The sequence below is a fragment of the Microtus oregoni genome, unplaced genomic scaffold, assembly GCF_018167655.1.
Source record: "Microtus oregoni isolate MIOR12 unplaced genomic scaffold, Mior012 000000F_ref0000247, whole genome shotgun sequence".
NCBI lineage: Eukaryota > Metazoa > Chordata > Mammalia > Rodentia > Cricetidae > Microtus > Microtus oregoni.
The window spans coordinates 75,534,546-75,558,262 of NW_024543059.1; the positions used below are offsets into that span (position 1 = coordinate 75,534,546).

General features: G+C 37.5%; 1 long non-coding RNA gene and 1 pseudogene across 1 annotated transcript in view; one reads left to right on the forward strand and one right to left on the reverse strand.

Moving 5' to 3' along the window:
* LOC121450198 overlaps window positions 1-23,717 on the reverse strand; it is a 72,735-nt gene that overhangs the window by 8,888 nt on the left and 40,130 nt on the right. The gene's annotated exons all lie outside the window — the stretch shown is intronic.
* On the forward strand, window positions 21,610-22,154 carry LOC121450191 (annotated as a pseudogene).

Genomic DNA, 23,717 nt, shown 5'->3' on the forward strand with positions numbered 1-23,717 from the left:
CCTAGCTTGGTGACTTCTAGGCAAGTAAATGACCTATTAGGTCAATTTTTTCACTTTCCACATCTGTAAAAGGTAGAAAATATGATACTAGGAACTGAAAGGTTGGATCTTACCTCAATTTAATGAGAAAAATCTATATTACTGGTTTATTCTGCAACATCCTACAATGGTGCACTCTCCAAACTTTTATAATTAAATCATTTTGTTAATCAGAAAATATTTTTAGATCTAAAACCTATTCAGACAATCTCTATGTGATTTGGTTGTTCAAAGCCTCATAGAATTCCATTAGACACTAACCCAAAGCCCAATATAAAATGTAGGCATCCGTAGAGTTTCACCAGGATCTTTGGGAAACAGTAAAATTCTTCACTATTGCAGATATATAAGTGTTCTATATCCTTTACAAAGGCCCAATCTTCTTGAGGAAGTGAAAAATTCCCTTCTTCTTCACTCCCATCTGCCTGTGAGACGGAGACTAGAGTTTTGTTGTTTTAAACTTAACAAATGAAAAAGAGAACCTTCTATTTTTTTTTAATGCTGTGGGTCATAACTCTTAGCCACACTCTGATGTATGTCTTATCATCACATAAGACTCACATTAACTTCAAAGGCAGTGACACACAATGGCACACGGAGTGGTGAGGAACATTTCCAGGACATAATGAAGTACTATCTGAAGCAGGCATGAAGCAGATGTCTTGGGAGAAGAAACAGTAGCAGCCCAGCAAGTCAGGGAGCTGCCAGAGGCAGCCTGGGTCACTCACTCAGCCTTAAGGAGATCAGGCTAACAGTCAACCAAAAAACTCAGAGCCAGGTGAAGAAAAGCACGTTGGAAACACTGGAGACACTGCTTCTAAGTGAGGGCCAACTTACATGTGTGTGACTTGGCAGACGGTACTGGATATTCATAAATCTTCCAAGTTCCAGAGAGCTGGAGGCTTTGAGAAATGACCGTGACCCACATAGGCCTGAAATGGATTCAGGATATAAAAATGCATGTGGGACCAATGAAGAAAAGCCAAGGCCGTACCTCCTAGTTTAAGGCAGTTTTCCCAGATTCTACCATTGGAGAGCATGTTCTGGAGTGGTGAAGTTCTACTCTGAGTCCCCTCCAAATTTCGAAAGCTTCATGCCCCAAGGGTTGTAAAGGCAAGCAAAGAATGTCCTTGCTCGGTTGGGTAGAGAGTTTAGTTTCCCAAATATCAACCTATGGGACACTTCTAGGTATCCAGGAAATCTGAACGTCAAGTCCTGGGCTAGGTCTGCTGATTGGAAATGCAGAGCTAGCTACAGAGTGATGTATTAGAGAAAGGGACATGTGAGGATTTAGGAGATCAACAGTTGCAAGGCACAAATCTCCCTAGATTTCCTCGGTGACTGCAGTACTTAACTTCCAGTTGAGCAAGGAACAAGGTGTTGCAGGAAAATGTAACTTCAGAGAAAGAGCATGTTTTATTGCTCAGTTCACAGTGCTCTCTGAATGGCTAATAGAGAAACTAGGCGGCTGGATTACCACTGCCCATTGCCTTTTCTGAGTTGTTAGGGAATCTGATTAATGGAGCAAATATGGTTTTGGCATAACAATCAAGATGGGTTCCGTAGACAAAGCAGGACTTGTCTGCTTTACCCAATGCCCATTCAAGATGGACAAGTTGACATTTTCAAAATGGGAAACAGATGTTTGGTACAAAGCTTTAAAAGTGTCAGGTAGAGATGAAGGACCCTGGCTACTTAGATGGATGGGATCCAAGAAAGGAATGTGAAGAAATCTGACATTTCATTCACCAGGCATGAGTGTGTTCCAGAATAATCAGTTTACTACAGAAAAGAGAGAAGTGGTGTAGAAGTCCTTGGTTAGGAGAAGGAATGGCTTCTAAATGTCATAAGAAACTTCGTGTAATTGTTATTCCAAACAATTAAATTGTCCTAGCATCATCTTCAAATTGACTTTAATAAAGAGAAAAGGCCTTGAATAAAGTTATAACTGTACTGTTGGCAATTAAGCATTTATATTCAGCCCACTGCAAGCCCCCCAGGAGCTATGTAAGAATTTTGCTTACATTATTTTCATTCTTCTAAAGCAACGGCAAAGTGAACATCTGCATAAGCAAATGTACACTTTGAAATATTAAGTAAATAGGAGGAATTATTGTGTGTTTTGAAAGACAATGGTGTCAAACAGTGAATTTTTAAGAAAGAAAGCACTTAGTCTGAACTTTAACCTTAGGTATTCTGATTTCATTTATCTCTAGTGGGGCTGGACATCGGAGTACTTATAAAGTCCCCAATTATTTTAGTGTACAACCAGACTGAGAAGTACTACAGCAGTGTGGCTGGATGTCTAAGACACATGGATATATTCCCACTTCCTTAGCCTGCTCTTTACTTGCGTGTGTCTTAGACAGAGTCATTGCTAGTGAGTTTCTAGTAGCAGGCATCCCTGTTTACATTCTCCATAATAATACAAGGTAGTTAGTAAGAATTTGGATGCTAGAGTAGAAATATCTACTTTGAAACAGTGAATTTCCACTTCTGAGCTATGTAACCCTGTATACATAATTACATCCTGTGGTCTCCTGTTTCTTTTTGGTAATAACAATGAAACCTACCTCTTATGGTATGTACTAAGATTATGTGTAAATGAGACACACATCAAGCCTTTAGGATAACTCTAGCAAGATCAGGATCTTGTCACTAATTTTCTGACTCAGTGACACCAATAATACAACGTACATATAATCATTAAACTATTGAATTTATCAGTCCAGTTTTCTAGTCATTTCTAGTAATTTTTTGGCCTTTTTATCAATCATTTTACAGAGATTGTGATAGATTCAGGTCAGTCTGTTGCTCTGTTTTTCTCCATCTATAGTCCATGGAAATCACCTGATGTGTTTCTCAGAAATAAGGTTGACTGCACACCATGACCAGTGGTGATTCTTATGCTTAGTGTAATTTTAGCCTACCAGGTTGAGTCCATGTTGTCAAAATGGACATTAGTAGAACTTTTCTTCTTCTCATTTCAGCTGTCCTGGTTCTAGCTTATCAAGTTCCCTGAGAAACATCAGTACAATGTGTCTGTAGAAGGCACACAGAAGCTGATGCCAATGTGTTTATGTAGGAACATATTTAAGATTGTTGATTGACAAAGCATTTTTTATGTTGAAAATAGATTCTTTGATCATACAATATATTCTGTTATAGTTTCCCCTTTCTCTATTTATCCCATTGCACTCCTCCTCCCTTCTCCTGTAGATCCACCCCTTTTCTGTCTCTCACTAGGAAAAAAACAGACTTCTAAGAGATAACAGCCAAACATGACAAAATAAAATATAACAAGATGAAGCAAAAGCTATCATGTTAAAGTTGGACACAGCAACCCAACAAGAAGAAAAGAGTCCCAAGAGCAGGCCAAAGAGTCAGAGACCCAGTTGTTCTCATAACCAATTGTAGCACCACGAGGTGGCTTACCAGGAAAGATCTTAACCTGCATCCATCTTGGAGAGGAGAGCTATGGTGACTGCCTGACTCGGCTTCTTTCTCCCAGCATTCTGTTCTGTCTACTCTGCCTACCTAATTTTCTGTCCTATTAAAGGGCCAAGGCAGTTTCTTTATTAACCAATAGACAGATGACCCTCCTCCATCAACCAGTAGTCCCATAAAATTACTAAACCAATAGCTATAAAATATAAGCACAGGACTTGGTGCAGGTGTATGTAGGCCCTGTGCTTGCTGCTTCAATCTCTGGGTGCTCATATGCACCTTGCTTACTTGACACAGAAGGCTTTGTTCTCCTGGTGTCCTCCATCACCTCTAGCTGTTATAATCTTTCCAACTGCTGTGTCATAGGTTTCCCTGAGCTCTGAGAGGTGAAATGTTATAGAGACTCCCAATTTAAGATTCTCTCTTCTCAGAACATGACAAAGAACTTTAACTCTGTCTGTAAAATGCCTGTTTAATTGAGTGTTCAGTCCTAACTACTACTTTTATAGATAACCTTTCAAGGATCAGGGAGCAACATAGAAGAGGAGATAGAAAGAATGTAAGATCTGGATGATAGATAGCAGGAAGAAGGGTATAAATGCTATTTCTGGCCATGACACAGACATTGAAATTATGAACTCACAGCAACTGTAGTTTCCTGAACTTGACCTGTATAAGAATAGGCCTGCCATCTGTTAATCATACATGAGGAGGGTTTCATAGAACTCTATCCCTCCCAGAGGTACCACTGACTACAGATGGATGTATGAGGATAATTCCCCTGGTGAGCCTACTATATCACTCCAGTGGATAGTTCCTTACTGTTGGTCATAGAGATGACTGGGTGAACTGAGAGGGTCACAAAACAAAAGAGAAAGATATGAATGTGGAAAAGAGACTGTCACACAGAACTGGAATGTTGATGGGGGTGAGAAGGAGATAAATGAGTGTGGGAGGTAATGCATTGTCAGATGTATGAAATGGTCAAAGAATAAAGCTAATTGATAAAAGACATCTACCTTGGCATTGTATAATCTTCAAGTGGTTTCTTTGGGAGATGATTGCCTTCACAAAGGCATGAATCTGCTTTGATCACATTTCAGAAAGAGATAATATACTGTTGTGCTTTCTTCAGTTGTTCTGAGTGTCTTCCCATTGAGTTGACTCTCCGTAACTCACAGTCTGGGGGAAAGAGTAAATCCTTCAAGACCACCCATGTGTATCTTGTGGGTCCTGTTCTCTTTCATTTCTTCCCTTGAGACCAATTTTCTATGGCTAAAACACTCCTATTCCCCACACCAGAGGCTGATGGGACTTCACATGCACCCCCATCAAGCCATTCTTAGAAGGTAGGCTGCCAAAGGGTTATGCTGTGGTGGTTTCAATAAAAATGGCCTCCATCGGCTCATAGAAAGTAGCACTAGTGAGAGGTGTGATCTTGTTGGAGGAAGTGTGTCATGTCACTGGTTTTGTGGTTTCAGAAGCCTAAGCCAGGCCTGGTGCCACTCTGTCTTCTTGCTGACTGGCGATCCAGATGTAGAACTCTTAGCTACCGCTCCAGTACCATGCCTATGTGCGTGCTAACATGCTTCCTGCTATGATGACAATGGACTAAACTTCTGAACTATAAGCCAGCCCCAGTTAAATGCTTTCCTTTGTAAGAGTTGCCATGGTTATGATATCTCTTCTCTGCTAGACACATGCCACCTTAGAAGGTCCTTATTCATTTCCAGTTGGAGTAACTGTCATATCCACTAGCGAAAAAAGAGTATGTATAATCTCTTCTCCATTCATCATTCTAAAATACCATCCACAATGTTCCAAGTTTCACCTTACATCAGGGTTTTTAAATAGAACCCTTCCAAAATAACAAAATACATGAGCCCTTCAACAATGATTGTTCATGATGCTCACTTAATTCTTCAGTCATTTATGTGACTAAACCTAAAGCCATCAGAAACCACTCTCATTAAGTTCTATGTAGAAGCCCATGAATATAAGCCTATGCTCAGGAGGCAGAGGCAGAGAAAACATGACTTTTAAATTATTGAGATTTCATGTCAAAAATCAAAAAGAAAACATACTATAATTTACATTTTTTGTTTCTGTGTCCAGAGGATTGGTGGAAACAGTAAAAGGGTCAAACTAGAATAAAACAGGAAATGGTTCATTAAAGATAAAAAGACGTAAAATTAACTAGCACAGCTAGGGAGTATGGGTACAGCCACTAAATAGCCCTTTGAGACCTACCAAACAAAACCTGCAGGTCTGTTGTGTCTTGGTCATTGGCTCTCTATCAAGGGTCTGTTCTTTGGGACTCTGGCTGGTGGCATAGTTGTATCCAGAACACTGGTTGTTCCAATGGCTGAAGAAGAATACTCTTGAAAACTTGGCTCACAAAGCACATGTACCATTTTGGTTTGTTAACTGACTGACTAGTCATAGGGGGAAGCTCATTTTACACCAGAGGTCCAGGGATTACAAGCCAACCATTTGCTCAAAGAGATGAACTAGAGTTATTCAGGGAGAAGTACTAATGATTACCAAAGATGCATTATAGGCAGTGGTGCTTAACACTTTACACTTGGTAAAGTTTCTCAAGTAAATGGTAAGAATTGGTGTTCTTTATAGCAAGTGTATTTTGAAAAATGCTGATCATAAAAAAAGAGACTCCTGGTGGCTGAAGAGATTGCTCAGTTGTTAAGAGCACTAGCTATTTTTCCAGAGGACATGGGTTCAATTCTCAGCACCCACATGGCAGCTTACAACTATAATTCTGGTCCCAGGGGATCTGACTCTTCTATACCAATGAACATAAAATAAAGCTAAATGAATTATTAAAAAAGAGACTCATGGGTAAAAGATTTTTTTATGGTCATTAGAAAACTAAAAAGCCTACTTTGGCAGACAAAATTTATAAAGGTCTATCAATATATTTAATTTTCTTTCTTTTTAAAACAGCCATGCAGTATGGAATTTATGCCAGAATCCAAAAGGAGGGACTGTGAGTGAGCATAGTCTCTCTCTAGAGAAATTCAGAAGCCAAACCCAGGTATGAAGAATGACATTTCTAGGTCAGAAGATATGATGGCTTTACTTCTTATTTTAGAACTCTCTGTTTCAATGTTCTCATAATGATATATATTGTTTTTATAAAGGAAAATGCTCTGAAATAATCTAGAAGACAAAACTCTCCAGAGAAGAGGAAACTGGTAGGAATTTTGTATTGAATATGAAACCACATTACTAGCTATTAGGTAACTAGCCCTCGGGGGGCGGGGATCTTCTTTTCCCCTGCAAGTTTTAAAGCAATGTTGACTGTCATCAATTCTGAGGGTAGAGTTAGTAAAAGGACAAAAATGGCTGGAGGCTTCTGTTGTCCATCCCTGCTCTGGCTTGAATTTTCTGTCTATTTAAGACAGTGCTGGAAGAGGCACACACAGCTGTTCTTCAGAGGAAAAAAATCCTTTGTCAGATTTTAGTTTGGACATTTAGTATTTATTTGACTGTGTCTTCATTTTTGTAAAAACCCAAAACATAAAACCACACTCTATCTTAGCTTTTTATTGACTCTTGAATTATTTGCCATAGAATTTTTTAAGGATCCATTTTTCAATTTTTTTTTTTGCTATTTTATTGACTTTGTTCTTTGACTATTTTATACATGCATGCAAGGCATCCTGATTACTCCTGTGCCCCAATATCTCCCATCCCCCCCTAAGACTTTCCTCTCTTTCCTGTAGATTCCCTTCCTATCTTCATGTCTGGATTTTTTATTTCTTGGCCTCTAAGTTTGTCATCTGTGTGGCCACAGGTTTCGATCTTTTCAATGGATCAGGGTGGACTCATCAGTAGGTATACAATTTAAGGAAGTGATCACTGTAGCACTGAAAGACACCAGTTCAACAGTTGCCTTAAAAAAAGGGACAGGAACATATGGAAAAATTTCAGGGAACCTGAGACTACTTTTTAGGGCAGTTTAAGCATTCATCACTTTGAAGGTAGAGAAGATTTTGTGATAAATCATAACTATCAAAATTGTATACCTTAACTGTGGTCACTTATACCTAAATGCAGCCATTTAAAAGAATAACGCAATATTGTCTGGGAATAGTATGGCTTGAAAAGGATTCCTGTTAAGTTGAATTACCAAGCTGCAAAGGGCAAGTTTAGATCTCTAACTTGTAATATTTATATCAAACTTGCAGTTGAGAATGTGAAAATTTCAGGTGATACTGAGTTAGGGTGAATGAGAATGTGGGGTAGTTAAAATACATATGAAGGACAAACAGTTAGTAAATTGGAAGTTTACTAGTAGCTGATGCTGTGACTTCTGTGGCTGAGATTTCAGTGGCCTGGAAAAAAAATCCACATTTTAAAGTATTGGGTCCAATATTGTTTACCGCAGTTGTGATCCACCAACCATGCCCTATAAATGGTGTTTACCTAAAGTTTCTGTCACTAGGATAAACTAACATCTTTCAGGTGTAGTTCAAATTTTCAGAAACATTTCATATAAACCCCCATATTTTTTGTGATTCTGAGAGCAGGGTTAGAAATATCACTCAATGAATAGAAATCAGTGGAATATAATTTCCAAGGTAAACATCAGTGCGTGAATGAAAACAAATAATACAGTCCGAACATCGTGGCTTACTGTTGTAGAATTGTTTCTTAAGTATTTTCAGAACATTATGCTTTTCGATCTTCACAGGAAGTTTTAAAACTTCAGGCTAATAATGAACATGATACTAAGCCTCTAGTCATAACCGAGACTATTTCTATAGGGAGAAATGCAAAAGTGAGGTATTCTTTTGATCCCGCAGATCAGCTGTCCTTATTATACCAGACAATGACCGAGACATCTGAGGCACTTTGATCTCCCCACCATTTATAAGGGCCACAGCTGATTGGATTAGTACACACATGCTCCAAAATCTGTCCTGCCATCACATACACAGAAACAATGTGGGTCCGAGGAAATACTTTCAAATTCTAAAACACTATTAGAGAGTAATGGTGATTCAGTTGCAAAAATTAGCCATCGACGACCATATATTAAATTTTTAAGTTTTAAACAGAACTTTAAACCAGCTGGAAAAGCATACTCTTATTGGGAAAAAAAAATCCCTTCACTTTCAAAGTGAGGCAGCAGAACTCAAGAAGCATTGTTTTTAAAATTCAGGATGTGAAGTTGCTAAGTGCAAGTACCATGGTTATTTTTACTTTGTTTAGCATCTAACAAAATAAACCTTTACGAGAGGAACTGAAAATGTACGAAATGTTAAAGGCTAATGAGACTTGACTCAAATGTAGCTCAGAAAGACCCCATGGCAGCCACCTAAGGAGGCTCATGTGGATGGTTGAGGTGGAATTTGATATAGTCCCTTTTAAAACTATTGTTTTTTGTATGCTATCTGTTTTTTGAAAAAGAAGTATCATGATTTCAGTTTTTATTTTTGTGGGTGATGTGTAAATTCACAAACTCAGCTGGAACTGAATGGGATGCAGATGTAAATATATATGTAAATATATATATGTAATATATATGTCTGAATTTTTATAAACTATTGGGCTGATCCCAGTAGAATTTAAACTTTATGAAATACAGCTCTCTCTTTTATATTTTACCATTTTTTTACACACATTTTTTGTTTCTCTTTAGCGCCCCAGCATCTTTAACTTTTTGATTTAAAAAAGCTCCCTTTTATTTCTTTCCTCTGCCATATGCCAAGTTACTGTTTAATTCAGGACTGTTTTTCAGTTAAAGTATAAACTATTTATAGCTGTATATGGTGATTTATATTTAAAAATAATCCTGTGCTTTTGTTCAATTTTAATGTGAAATCAAAACTTCTCTCAAAGTAAAGACTATTAAAACTAAGCAATTGAAGATTTTAACCTGTACTACTCAGCCAGATCCTACTTCAAAATGGAAAAAGCAAAATGAAACAAGTATGATTAATCAGCAGTTTAAATATTTCTAATAAGCATGCTTAGGATGATCAAAGTATTCATTAGATGTTGGCAGTCATATAATGATTTACTGTTAGCCAGCATTTTCTGAAAAGCATCTTTGGAAATAGATCTTCCTAAAACAACACGTATTTTTATTTCTACTCAACAGGAAATGTTTAAAAGAAACATCTGTGCTAGTTTGAATGAGAATGGTCCCCAAAAGCTCATATTGAATGATCATCAGAGAGAATAACAGTGTTGGAAAGAATAAGAAGGAAGGGGAGGTATGGTCTTGTTGGGGTAGATATAGCCTTGTTGTAGGAGGTGTGTCACTATGGTCGGGCTTTGAGGTTTCAAAAAGCCCCATTCAGTTCTTCAGTTCCTCTCTCTTTCTCTCTCTCTCTCTCTCTCTCTCTCTCTCTGTTTCTCTCTCACCCTCCTTCCCCTTTCCCCCACTCTCTCCCTGTCCCTCTTACTGATGCATATAGATGAGGATATTCATCTCAGGTGCTCCATCACCAGGCCTGTTTGCTTCTTGTCATTGTGGTCATGGACTAACCTTATGAAACGAAAAACAAGGCCTACAAGTAAATGCTTTATTGTGTAAGAGTTGTCTTGGTCATGATGTCTCCTCCCAGCAACAGAACAGTGACAAAGCAGCATCATAATCCTGTAAGACACTGTGTATTTTCTTTGTTGTGATTTGTGATGTACGTATCCCCTTTCAACTTCCTCGGAACACTCTCATATGCCCCTCTTTGCTCTTTCAAATTTATAGCCTTCAAATTATGTATATGCTTTTCTTATATGTTTTCAAAAGTTATTAGATATATTATTATCATCTTCGTAAATGAAAGAGTATAACAGGCTCTCATTTCAGTCCTATCAAATTGAACGTTCTGCTGAAGGTCCTAAACATTCTCACTGCAAAGAAGAGTTGATTACAAGAGGCAATGTTTATGTAAATATGACCTATTTAATAATTTAACAGGGTGTGAATATATCATAACATATATCATAACATTATATTTTATCTGAGAAGTATAAATAATTATTTGACAATTAAAATGAGAATTTTAAGTGATTTCTCTTATTCTTTGAGAATATGATATAACTATAATATATCCCCTTCCTTTTCCTTCTTCTAATATCTTCCAAATACCCCTCCCTGCTCTCTTTCAAATTCATAGCCTCTTTTCATGAATATTAAATCCACATATGCCTATGCATATACACACAATATATATTATATAATGTATAACACACACATATTTCTAAAACATAAATACAGTCTGTTCAGCTTGTCTAATGTTACTTTTATATGTTTCAGGGATGGCCATGTGTACTGGGTATACAATGAACATTGTGTACTTCCGCTTTGGGGAAGACTACTTCTCCTCTGAGCATTGCTTAGTTACTTGTATTTGTGTAGGGTTCAGGCTTTTTAGGATTTCCCCTGTCCACTTTAGTATACCTGTTTTTGTTCCTGTTTAGCTCATGTTTAGGCAGACATGCTGGAGACATTATAGAAGTTTCTTACATTCCTAGGAGGCACAGACCTACATTGATCTCCATGCTCCTTAGACATAATTTTTTTTGCATCCTCTTTTGACATGCAGAAGAGCCTTAGGTGCAGGAGTTGTATTGCGGATGTATCCATTGGGACTGGGCTCCATCCTCTGCATTTTTAATAGTTGTAGCTTTCTGTAATCACCTCTATTTGTCCCAAAGAGAGGTTCCTTGATGAGCAGTGAGGACTAGGCTTATCTGGGTATAAGGAAAAATAGTTCGCATGTAGTTAGAGTCTATGCTGATATACTGAAGTAGTGGTTGTAGGTTTATAAAATAGGAAAAGGAAAAAAAACATATTAATTTGGATAAGATGTTTTAAATATCGAATCCTATGTGTTAGGCCAAATAAGTGCTGAGTAGAATTTAAGCAAAAATTCAAAGAAAATTTACAATTAATAGAGGAAGGGGGTGGGGTGAGGGATTTTTTTTATTAATGTAAACTCTCTGGGAATTTTGTGAAACTATAGTTGAATAAAAGGATGGATGTGCTTTTTGTGAAATTGTTTGGAGCTTTGAAAGGCTTGGGGTCAAGCTTCAGCCTTCCCAAAAACGATTTTCTGTGGGAGAGATCAGGAAACAGGGTGTCTGAAGCCCCAGGTGAGCACAGTTTGTTGGAAGCCAAGGCTGAGAACTGGTTGAGCAGAGCCCTCCTTGACTTCCTGGGATGGGAGGAAAACTTGACACGGTGAAATAGACCAGAATATTGAAAGTTGTCATTCACAAGGTTCAAGCTCAAAAGAATGGTTTATTTTTCCTCAGAGACCAAGTCTGCTAAGGGAAGAGAACTAACTTCCCACTGAAGTGAAGACTCTGGAATGCATTAGTGAAGTTCAGAATCTAAAGCACAAAGTCACGAAAACTGACCACTTTGTAGGATGTTAGAACGTTTCCTATTTGCATATGGCTAAATAAAAGACTGTTTCTGAAGATCCTCTTTCACAGTTTATCATGTAAAACTATTAAAGAAAATTTATAAGAACAAGCAGTAATGTAACCAGAGTGAAGAAACAATAAGATGAATTATCAAGGTCAATGAAGAGCAATGTAGTGGATTGTCTAAGGAAACACAGCAATTCTTAATGTAACGCACACCAAAGTAGATGAAGGCAAACTGGTAGCCTGTGAGGAGATGCAGAGTAAACCAATTTTAAAGTGGGAGACCTCAATATCTCTGCCTTAGAAATGGACAAATCTAATAGGCAAAAAGTAAGAATAGAGATGAATTCAAACATACCACCCAGCAGTGGGCATACTCCACAGATGTAGACGAGGCTAGCACATAGCTATCATGCACAAACTTGCAAATTCACGTGGAACACTTACCAGGCAAACTACATTTGGGGCCTCAAACAAATCTTTATATAACTGAAACAACAGAAAAGATAACAATGAGGGGCCTCAAAATATTGCCACATAAAACTAGGAATTAATACTGGAAAGGTAAGTGAAAAATGTCTATTACCTGAATATTAAATAGCGCACTTCTGAATAGCATAATTCAAAAAAGAAACAGCAAGAGAAGTAAAACTACTTTCTGCGAAGATAAAATGATAATGAGACAAATCAAAAGTGTGGAATGCAGAAATGACAATACCGAGAGAAGTTTCCAGCACTAAGGACTTAGCAAAGAAAAGAAGAAAGATCTATCATTGGTAGCAATAAACCAATTTAAGAAAATTAGTGAACAAATTAACAAATTAAATTCAAAGAAGTTGGAGAAAAGTTAAAAAAAAAGAAAAATGACAGCATAAATCACTGTAATTGGGATAGGGAACCAATGGAGAACGAATAGCAAATGCTGATTCTACAAAAAGACCAATTAGACTTGCTAATCGTTAAAAGGCAGACTGAAAATAAGGCGCATAAAAGTACTAATGTCAGAAATGAAAGAGGGATATAACTATAGGCTCCATGGACAGTAAGAGAATATTAAAAGAACAGAATTAGAAAATCTCTGTCATAAAATTGGTAGTTTAAATCAAATGGAGGGATATCTTGAAAGAATCTACAAATGTCAAACAAGTAGAAATAGATAATTCAATTAGGACTATAGCTACCCAAGAACTGAAAGCACCGAATAATGTATTTCCATACAGAACATTCCAGGCCAGCAAAGATCTCCCAGTGAAGTTCACCAAGGTCTCTCACTTTCTGCATAATGTCTGATGCCTTTGTTTCCATCTACTTAAGGAGGAAGCTTCTCTGACTATGGCCGAGAAAGGCACATATCTATGAGTATAGTAGAATATCATCTATTGCTGTCCCACTTTTTTTTTTTTAAGAATAGTATTTGGTTTTAATCTAGGTCCATGGGCTATCTAGGCTTAGCTTCTTGGTCACCCAGCAGTGTCAGGTGTAGGTTCCATCTTGTGCAGTGGGCCTTAAGTTAAATCAGACATTGGTTGGTTACTCCCACAAGCTTTGTGCCGCCATTGCACTAGCGTATTTTATAGGCAGGACACCATTGTTGATCGAAGAGACTGTGGCTGGGTTGGCCTTTACTTTTCTCCTTTGGTGGGGGGTAGAACATCTTTCTGCAGCAAAGAAGATAGAATGTAGAAATGAAAGCTCTGTGTAGGCACCTGCTCAGCTTTTCTAGGGTCAATTTTGCTTAGCAATGAGATTTTGCCCTCAATCTGTGGAAGGTAACATTGAGTCTTGGCAACAGCCTGCGCTGTTTGGGTGCTCCCTTGAGATCACTTTGTCCAACAAGTCAGATAGATACAATCCAGTTCTGGTGCTGGAAACTTCATTTGGTGATAAGAAATGGCCAGTTGGGGTTCTGTCTTCCCTATTATTTAGTGATTTTATTTAGATCACCTTCATATACATATGGAAGCTTCTACTGTATTATTTCAATACAAATCATCAAATGACCCTTTAGTTTAGCTTGTCTCTACATATTTCCTCCCTATACCACCTTTTTACTGCCCTCCTCACTTGATACTCCCATTTCAGAGCCCATCCATCTATAACTATATAATCTATTAATCTTTCCTAAAGAGCTCAAATGTCTTTCCTAGTCCCTTACTCTACATATAACCTCTGTGGTTTTATAGCTTGTAGAGTTTTTATTATTGACTTAAAAGCTAACATATATATATATATATATATACACACACACACACACACACACACATATATATATATGTATGTGTGTGTGAATACACACCATATTTGTCTTTCTGAGTCTATTATGAATATTGTAACAATGAACATGGCTGAGGAATTTTCTTTGTGACAGAATGAAGTGTCCTTTGGGTATATGCCCAAGGGTGGTATAGTTGGATCCTGAGGTAGGCTTGTAGCACAAGTTCTAATTGGTCTTAGTAATAAAATCCCAGAGTCAAATATAGGGGGGAAATGCTGAAAGATCAGAGACGAAGAAGCAAAACCACAGCAACACCTTACCTACTTAACTTCCCAGCCAAGAAGAGACTGAGTTCCTGTCTCCTCCCACCTTATCATTTCCTCTCTCTATTCAGCCACATTACTTCCTGTCTACCTGTACAGACCTGTATGGTTAGCTAGCTCCAACCCTTGATTTTCAGGCAAGCTTTATTTGTGCACACAAGGTATCACCACGTAGACTTTATTCTCATCTTCCTGATTAACCACCACACTGATTTTCTTAGTGACTGTACAGGTTTGCACTCCAATGAGCAGGGGGTGAGTGTTCCACCTGCTCCACATCTTTGCCAACATGAGCTATCCCTTGTCTTAGTGATCATAGCCATTCTGAAAGGTTTAGGATGAAATATCAATAGTTTTGATTTTTATCTTCCTGATTACAAAGGCTACTGAACATTTCTTAAAGTGTTTCTCAGTCACTGGAGTTTACTCTTTTGAGAATTCTTCATTTAAATCTGTATCCCATTTTTATATTAGGTTATTTGTTTTCTTGAAATTTAGTTTTTAGCAACCACTTTCAAAATATGACAGCAGAAATCAGGAGGATTGCTTCCTGATGAATTCTATTAAACACTTGGATATCATAACCAGATGAAGTCCTCTCTCTCTCTCTCTCTCTCTCTCTCTCTCTCTCTTTCACACACACATGCATGTGCACATACACGTAAAACTAGGATAGCATCACATATGTATGTGAGCATGCATGTAAAAACCCTCAACAAAATGTTAATAAAATTAATTCATCGATCTATAGGAATCATATATTTGGACCACATGGCCTTTGTCTCAGGTATGCAAGACTTTTCAAGATTTGAAAATCAGTTAATGTAAGCCTCAAATCAAAAAAAGTATAAAAGAAAATGCAAAATATCTTAACAATGCATGAAGAAAAATATTTGTCAGACTATAATGTGGAAATAACAGTATAATTTTAACAGTTTCTCTGCACATAAAACTACAACATTCTGATGAAAAAAACAATAAATGCTAAGATTTTCTATGTTGATGATAGAAGATACAATCTACGGGCTTTATATATTCAATTTAATCTCAGAACTGGAAGATGCCTCAGAAGAGTCAAGACAAATTTGTGGGGAAAAAAAATTTCTGAAGTTCAAAATTTGTTATAAAATCAAAACAAAACAAGACTGAATTTTATTGTAGCAGATATAAATAGAATAATGTTTCAGAACAGTTAAATTAATATATACAATGAAAATATCTTTGACAAAGGAACAAAGATCTTAGAATGAGGATATGCAGGTCTTTAAATAAATTGTATTTCACCACGTTGGCATCCACAAACAAAACCATTAACCAAACAGTGATATTATGCTTTTCATAAAAGTCAGTTGAAAATGATTGTTGAACTAGGTCTAGTGTGAGTTTGGTAGAATTTTTTTAAGTGGTAGCTGTGAAAGAAATAATGTAGAAGACTTTATCATTAAAATTCAAATTTCTAACTCTGTAAAAGATACTGTTAAGTATACAAATAACCATATATTGGAGTAAAATATTTGCCAAAAACATATCTTAAGAAAGACTTTGCTCTGAAATATACAAAGACCTTCCCACTCTCAACAGAATGGTCAATAATTCAATCAGAACACAGTCAGATGTGTAACTTAAAAGAACAATCAGAAATGAGAAAAAGATCCCACACCCAGGAAGATACACAAATGGCAGAGAACTTTGGGAAGGTGCACAACTTTACATGTAACTAGGACACTGAGAAGTTAAATAAGGATTCACCACTTCACCGTTATCACAAGGGTGAAGTTGGAAATGATGACAGCTTCAAAGGCTGACAAGTATTTGGAACTAAAGGAACCATCATGTATTGCAGAATTGAATACAAAATACTACAGCTGGTTGGGAAGACATGTGTCTTATTTTTTATTGTGGTGGTGGTGGTTGTTGTTTCCAGATGAAAATACAACTTCTATATTCATAATATCTACACAATTATTTCTGACAACATACCCAAGATAATTACCATAAAGGAAGGAATCCCTATTTTGTCACATTGTCAGACTTTTGAGTATACAGTTCATTGGTCCTGTTGCCTTGGGGCCTGTGGTGGAGCATACAATGGAATAAAGCTGCTCACTAAAGACAGATGGCTGCTAAGTGTAAGGATGGAGAGAGCACAGAATAGAGGAAGGGTGTTCTCCTGTATCCTTCCATTCCTGAAAATGTAACTCCCTTCATTGGTCCCAATGAATGTTTCATCATCTCCTCATTGTTGTGTCAACTGTTGACAAAGACTTTATTACCATAGGAGACATTGAGGGTCATTTCCAAACCATATCAAGTAGCATATTTATAATTACCCAAATATACATACAGATTATGTACCTACAATAGCATCAAATAAGTAGGTCAGTGGCTAGAAACACTTAGTACATAGAGATGATTGAATATTTCTCCACATGAACAAGGAAAAGGCAAAACAATGTACACAGTACAGAGATCAGTTGTGATCCTAGGATTAGAGAAAGGTAGGATGAAAATATGAAGCACTCAGAATACTCAGGACTGTGCACTTTATTTGCTCCTATAGTTCTAAGAAGCAAACTCAAATCCTTGTGCACGAAAGTCCCACAGTCTACAGTGAGATGCACCTCACCTTTTCTGTGGTACTTGATGGCTTACAGATTCTTTTCCACATCTTTAAAGAGTCATCTGACCTGGACACCACCGAAAGAGCTGATAGATTTACATGGCCAGGTCCAGCCTTCCACTATCCTTCACTACACTCTGCAGATGCTTCTTGTGTCCTAGCCAGTTTGCTCTAGAAGCTGAAGCCAGGAAAAGAATGCTTCTTGCAGAGCTACAGAAGCACGTTGCCCCTTTCGAGTGGACGTCATTGACAGGGAGCACGGGGGGGTGGGGGGGTGGGCAGTGCTCATGTGTACATTTCAGTGAAACAGCAAGTGCTAATTCCCATGCCCTACCTGGTTATTGAGGCACTAGATTTTGCTCCATTGGCATACCAAGGTGACTTTCAGGAAGGAGCTGTTCCTGAAGGAAAGCAGAGTTTATTAAGGCAGATGGAGTACCTCAGTGCCTTTGGCAGAGCCACCATTTAAATTTCATCATGTGCTTTGCTACTCTGATGTGCTATCAACCAAACTCATCCCATTGGCACTTTTTCTATCTAAGGATTATTAAACAGAGTTTAGACGTTTGTCCAAAAGAAATTCCTCAAACAATCTGTTGGCCTTAATACTTGAGAACCAAACATGATGTAGTGGTGTTTGTATAAGCATATTTTATTTGTGATTAAGGATATAGCCACAGACTGGATATATTAGGAATGATGAACATGGAGCAAAACAAAATGTTTCAGTCTACACAAATGCTTTCGGATTCTCTTTCCTTCTGATGACTATAGTTGGTGTCCAGGGAATAAGGTACCAGTCTGGTAGACTTTGAAGCATTGGTCCTTTCCTTTGTGATGTGTGACTGAAAAATGGGGCTTCTTGTCTTTTGATTTCCTTCCCATCTGGGTTTTACATTTAACAACCTCAGAGCCATATCATTTATCCCTCAAAATGGTCTCTTTTTTATTTGATGAAATTTCTTTCCATGGAACTCTATTCAACCTGTCAAGCTTCCCTTTGCTCATATTAGAAAGGGAAATGTATTTGCTTTTGATATGTCTGAATTAAAATGGCACAAGAATAATTTGCCACAAAGACACTAGAAATGGTGTCAGTGGGTGAGGTTTCACAAGTGGTAACTTAGAATTTGTATGTGTTTAGTTCAGTGAAGCCTGTATTTTATAAAGAAAAGTAAAACTGATTTTATCGCTCAAATAACTGAATTATTACACATTAATCACAATTACTCACTAAAAGGCTGTGGTACGTATTTTTAGGACATATAAACAATAGATTCTCTGTTCCAAGAACCATTTCATCTAAGGAAAAATGATTTTGTAATTCAAAACAGAAATTGCCCTAAGTTTTCATCGTACATGGCCACATTTGTGTCCCATTTCTTCTGGGCAACTTGCTGACATTTTTCGTGTTTGTGACTTCATAGGCTGTGGTCATTTGTTACCCCGACATTACCCATCTGCACATGTATTTGTCATTCCTCCTTGAATTTGCTCCAGTTGGGTATTGGGAACTTAGAACCAAGAATAATAAGGTTATGTGAAGGATACCATTAGAGGAGAAATTGTACTTCAAAGTCCAAGCACATATGGTTTTGACTTTTATAAAGATGGCAGGTGGACACGAAGAAAAGGTTGATTTCAAATTTATTTCGGGGATAGGAGGGACTTCTGAAAGTCAGAGGAAGATTAATTTTCAATTTGGAATTCTTCATAATTGAAACACGATCAGGTTTTACAACTTCCTGAGGTAACTTTTGTAGATGCCGAAAGTGTCCTCCTGGAGACCAGCAGAATAATTTAACCGAAGTGTCAGAATGATGAAATACTGACGAATGTTTGGTGAGACAAGGAACACATCTACAGTGCAGCCCATTTGAAAAGGTTTAGCGAGAAAGCTGATCATACAATGAGCTACAGAGTAGATGGTGACCTTTGAATATGATGCACAATTGAGAACACATATTTTTTTTTAAAATTTATCTACTTTAGAAGACCAATTTATTATACATTTGTTTATTTCAAATGCTGCCAGATGTCTTAAAATGCTGAAGGTTCTTTAATGAATCTAGCAGTTGGGTCTTTTGGAGGTACCTTTTTTACACTTTTCACATTTTGTACTAGGAATGCTTCCAACCAAAGAAGGGACAAAGATTGATCAGCTGAGAAATCAAACGCTAGATGCTCTCTGAAAGACACTTGATCACACAGTACTCAAATATCCATTGGCAATATTTACTAGCAAAATACAAGGAATCACCTAAATGTTAATTTATGTGAGAGGCAGGATTAGTCCTGTTGCAAATGTCATATTTTACATCATATTGTTGACAATATAGGTATGGTCAGTATTATGGAACAACATCCATGATGTAGAATATAAAATAAAGCTCAGCAGAGTATACTATGAATAGTATACCAATGTCTATATATAAGTTTTTAACACATACATTATCTATGCATACAATTTTAGAAGTAAGATTTTAAAATATATTCTACCTTCCTCCATTAATATTATGTATAACCTAAACTTGATATTTAAAAGAAGCAGACTAAAAGAATTTAGAAACAAGATACAACTATCTGTTGTCTCCAAGAAATACACATTACTGGCAAAAGCATCCAAAAACTGAGAGTCAAAATTTGGAAATGGATCCATTAAGCAAATAGAAGGTGCAAAGAAGCTGACACAGCAATTTTCATAGTGGGAAAAGTAGACCCCAAACTAAAACTACTCAGAAGACATTAATATTACACACACACACACACACACACACACACACACACACACACACGATTTCTTTTTGCTGTCTACAAGTAACATATCTCAAGATTACAGATAGACACAACTTTAGGCTGAAAGGATGGATCAAGATTTTTCTAAGTTATATGAAACAGTAAAAGTCACTTTTTCTAATAACAAACACAGTAGTATTCAAACAAAAACTAGTCCAAAAAGAGGAAGAATGCCCTTTAGTGCTGTTTAAGGGAACAATTGATCAGGAAAGCATTGCAATTCCAAATATATACCAAAAGTAGTTGCTTCCAATTTTATAAGCAAACACTACTAGATAAAAAGCAATTGATTAACTTTAACACCATAATAACCCACCATGTTGATACTCACTGTGACAAATAGGTAAGTTGCCTAGACCAAAAACTGAGAAATATTAGAGTCAAATGACACTATAGATTACGTGACTTAGCAGATACCTACAGCATATTTCTTTCTAACATAACCTTTAGAATGTTATCTTAGAATTTCATGGGCTATTTCTCCAAAACACATCACATATGAGAACATAAAAGTTCATCAATAGATTCAAGGAAATTGAAATAACCTCTTGCATTTTATCTGGCCACAAAATGATAAAGCTAGCAATCAACAGCAGATGCAGAAACTAGTGGAAATTAAAGAACACATTCCTGAAATGAAGAACATCAAAAAGTTCCTAGAACCGAATGAAAATAAAAACACAGCATTTCAAAACTAGTAAGATAAGATGGTGGTATCCCTAAGATCAAAGTTTAGAGCTCTGTGTTCTTGTGTTGGAAAATAGAGAGCGATCAAATAAATGACCCAATGATATGCTTTAAGGCATTAGAAACAAACCAAACCCAGCAGCAGTAGAGGAAAAGGAATGCTAATGATCAAGAGAAAAGCTGGGACTGCAGAGAAAAATTGGAACTGGTTCAGTTCTAAAGAATACTTGCTGTTCCTGCAGAAGCGCCGTGTTCAGTCCCCAGCACCTGCACAGTGGCATGAGATCATCCATAACTCTAGTTCCAGAGCAGTAAATGGCGTCTTTTTATGTATAGGAGCACAGTACAAACATGTTGAACATACAAACATGCAGGAAAAGTACTCAAATACATAAAATAAAATAAATACACTTAAGTTTTAAAAGACCAAACAGAAATCCATGAAATAGAAATGAAAAGTGCATACAAGTAATTAATGGAATTAAAAATAAGTTCTTTGAGAATATAAAAAGATGGACAAACCATTAGCCAAATCAACAAAAGAGAGGGACATAAATTAGTAAGTTTGGAGATGAAAAGAGAGAGTGAATACTTAGTTTTGCCAGCTTTACACAAACTTGAGTCATCTGACAAGAAGAAACCTCAACTGAGGGATTTCCTTCATCAGACTTGCCTGTGGGCATATCTGTGAGGCATTTTCTTGATTAATGATTGATGTTGAAGAAACCTGGGTTTCTTTGGTTTAGAAGGTGAACTGAGCAAACTGATAAGCAGCTTTCATCCATGGTTCCTGCCTGGGCCCCCTGAATGTCCCAACTTCTCTCAGTCATATATTGTATATATGACTATATAAAATAAGGAAACCCTTCTCTCTCAAATTTGCTTTTGGGCAGTATTTTATCGTGGCAGTGGAGGGCAAACTAGGAGAGAGTTGATGCAAGACTGTCATCTTGCTGTGAAGGACCTAACTGTGCGGTTAGAAAGGTGGAGTTAATATTGTGAAAATGGCTAATTTATAAAAACTGGTTGGGCCACGTCTTTACGCCGTCTCTGGGCGCCAGGGTCTGCACGGGAAGATGGCAGAGGTTGGGTCCAAGTCGGTGTTGTTCGTGTGTCTCGGTAACATTTGCCGCTCATCCATTGCAGAAGCAGTTGTCAGGAAACTGGTAACTGAAGAGAATGTTTCAGCTAATTGGGTCATTGACAGCAGCGCTGTTTCCGACTGGAACGTGGGCCGGCCCCCAGACCCAAGAGCTGTCAGCTGCCTAAGAAATCATGGCATTAGCACAGCCCATAAGGCAAGACAGGTTACAAAAGAAGACTTTGCCACATTCGATTATATACTATGTATGGATGAAAGCAATCTGAGAGATTTGAATAGAAAAAGTAATCAAGTTAAAAAGTGCAAAGCTAAAATTGAGCTACTTTTGGGAGCTATGATCTACAGAAACAACTCATTATTGAAGATCCCTATTATGGCAATGACTCTGACTTCGAAGTGGTGTACCAGCAATGCCTCAGGTGCTGCAAGGCTTTCCTGGAGAAGACTCACTAGGTGGTTCTGCCACCACCATTGAGCAGCTCACTCACCAGAGCCGTGCCCAAGGGTGGTGCCAGTCCTTAGCCCCATGTCTCACCTGTCTCTTCAGCTGACTTTACTGTTTATCTTTAAAACATCTGTAGGTCGAAATTAGGTGTATGTTCAGAAGGGTAAAAATATTAGAGTAAGACAGTGTGAGGTGTGGCTAAGTATTCTTAGACTAATTGAACCTTTCCTCTCACCTTGTCCTAATTAGAAAATAGTGGAACAAGGAAATATGGAACAAACAAGAACCCAATAAAGTAAGAATGACTTACAAGGTCTGGGTCTGCCTCTGAGCCCAGCCAGCCTGGGTGGTCTGGTCTTACTAAAGTGTGCGCATGGCTAGCACCCAGTGGTGCTATTCGCTTGCCTTATACCTCTCTATCCTAGACTCTTGTGACAATCATTTCATCCATATCAGCCTTCCACTTAACACTGGAAGATTTAAACTCAGACACACTGAAGGCGTTTAATATTTGAGAGAGAAGACAAACTCCCAGCAGGCCGACCTGGGCTGTGCACTGACGATGGGAGCAACAGATGTAGGAAGTTAGCAGTGTTACTCTTACTTGGTTTTTGTCCAGTGTTTTGTTGTCCTGTTTGAGCCACTTTGCCTCTTAATGCAAAGGGGGTGTGTGCTTAAATAGTGGCATGTCTGTAGTGTCCCTTCGTCAGCGTTGTAGAGAGTTACCCACAAGCATAAGTCATTCTAGTGCGTTGCAGAACAGTGACCTTAGATTCATGGCTGTATATTGGAAAAGAATGTGAGGTAAACTGGGAAGTTAACAAATACACCTGAAGTAGAGAAAAAAAAAACTGGTCGGAAGATTTAATGCATTCACTATCAAAATTCCAATGATGCTCTGTACAGAACATAAAAACCAATTTTAAATTTCATACAGACATATAAAATACCTGAATAGTCAAAGCAATTCTGACCAGAGAGTGTTGGAGGTGTCACAAAATCGAACCTTGAATTATACTACAGAGCCATAATGGCAAAAATAGTATGGTAACGGACAAAAAACAAATTGGATCCATCAACCAATCAAAGAGTATTGAGGACAGAGAAAATAAAAAAAAAATATATATAGCTTTAAACACTTTTTATTTTCTCAAAATTGTGACAAATGTTCATAGTAAAGAAAACAGTCAATTCAATGGCTGGTATTGGCAAACTGATGTCCACATACAAGAGAATGAAAACAGAACCATGTTTGGTGATGTAGAAAAGTCATTTACAAAGGCAACAGAAACCTTAGTTTAAGAACCTCAGATGCTAAAAGTATTATTGGAAAGCATGTCAAGATATAGGCACCAACATGGACCTTCTGAAGAGTACTCCAACATTGGAGGAAAGAACCCACTATTTTCAAATGGGATCAAATGACATGAAAATACCGCTTCACAGCAGAGAAAACTTTATTAGAATAAAAAGCCAGCCTACACCACAAGAGAAAATCTATACTAGGTATACTTCAGACAGAGGCGATTGCCTATAATACATACAGAACTGCGGGTCTCAAACACCAGAAACAGAAATTTTCCAGTGGGCAAACAGATTAATGACATGAACAGTCAGTTAACATTAGGAGAAGCACA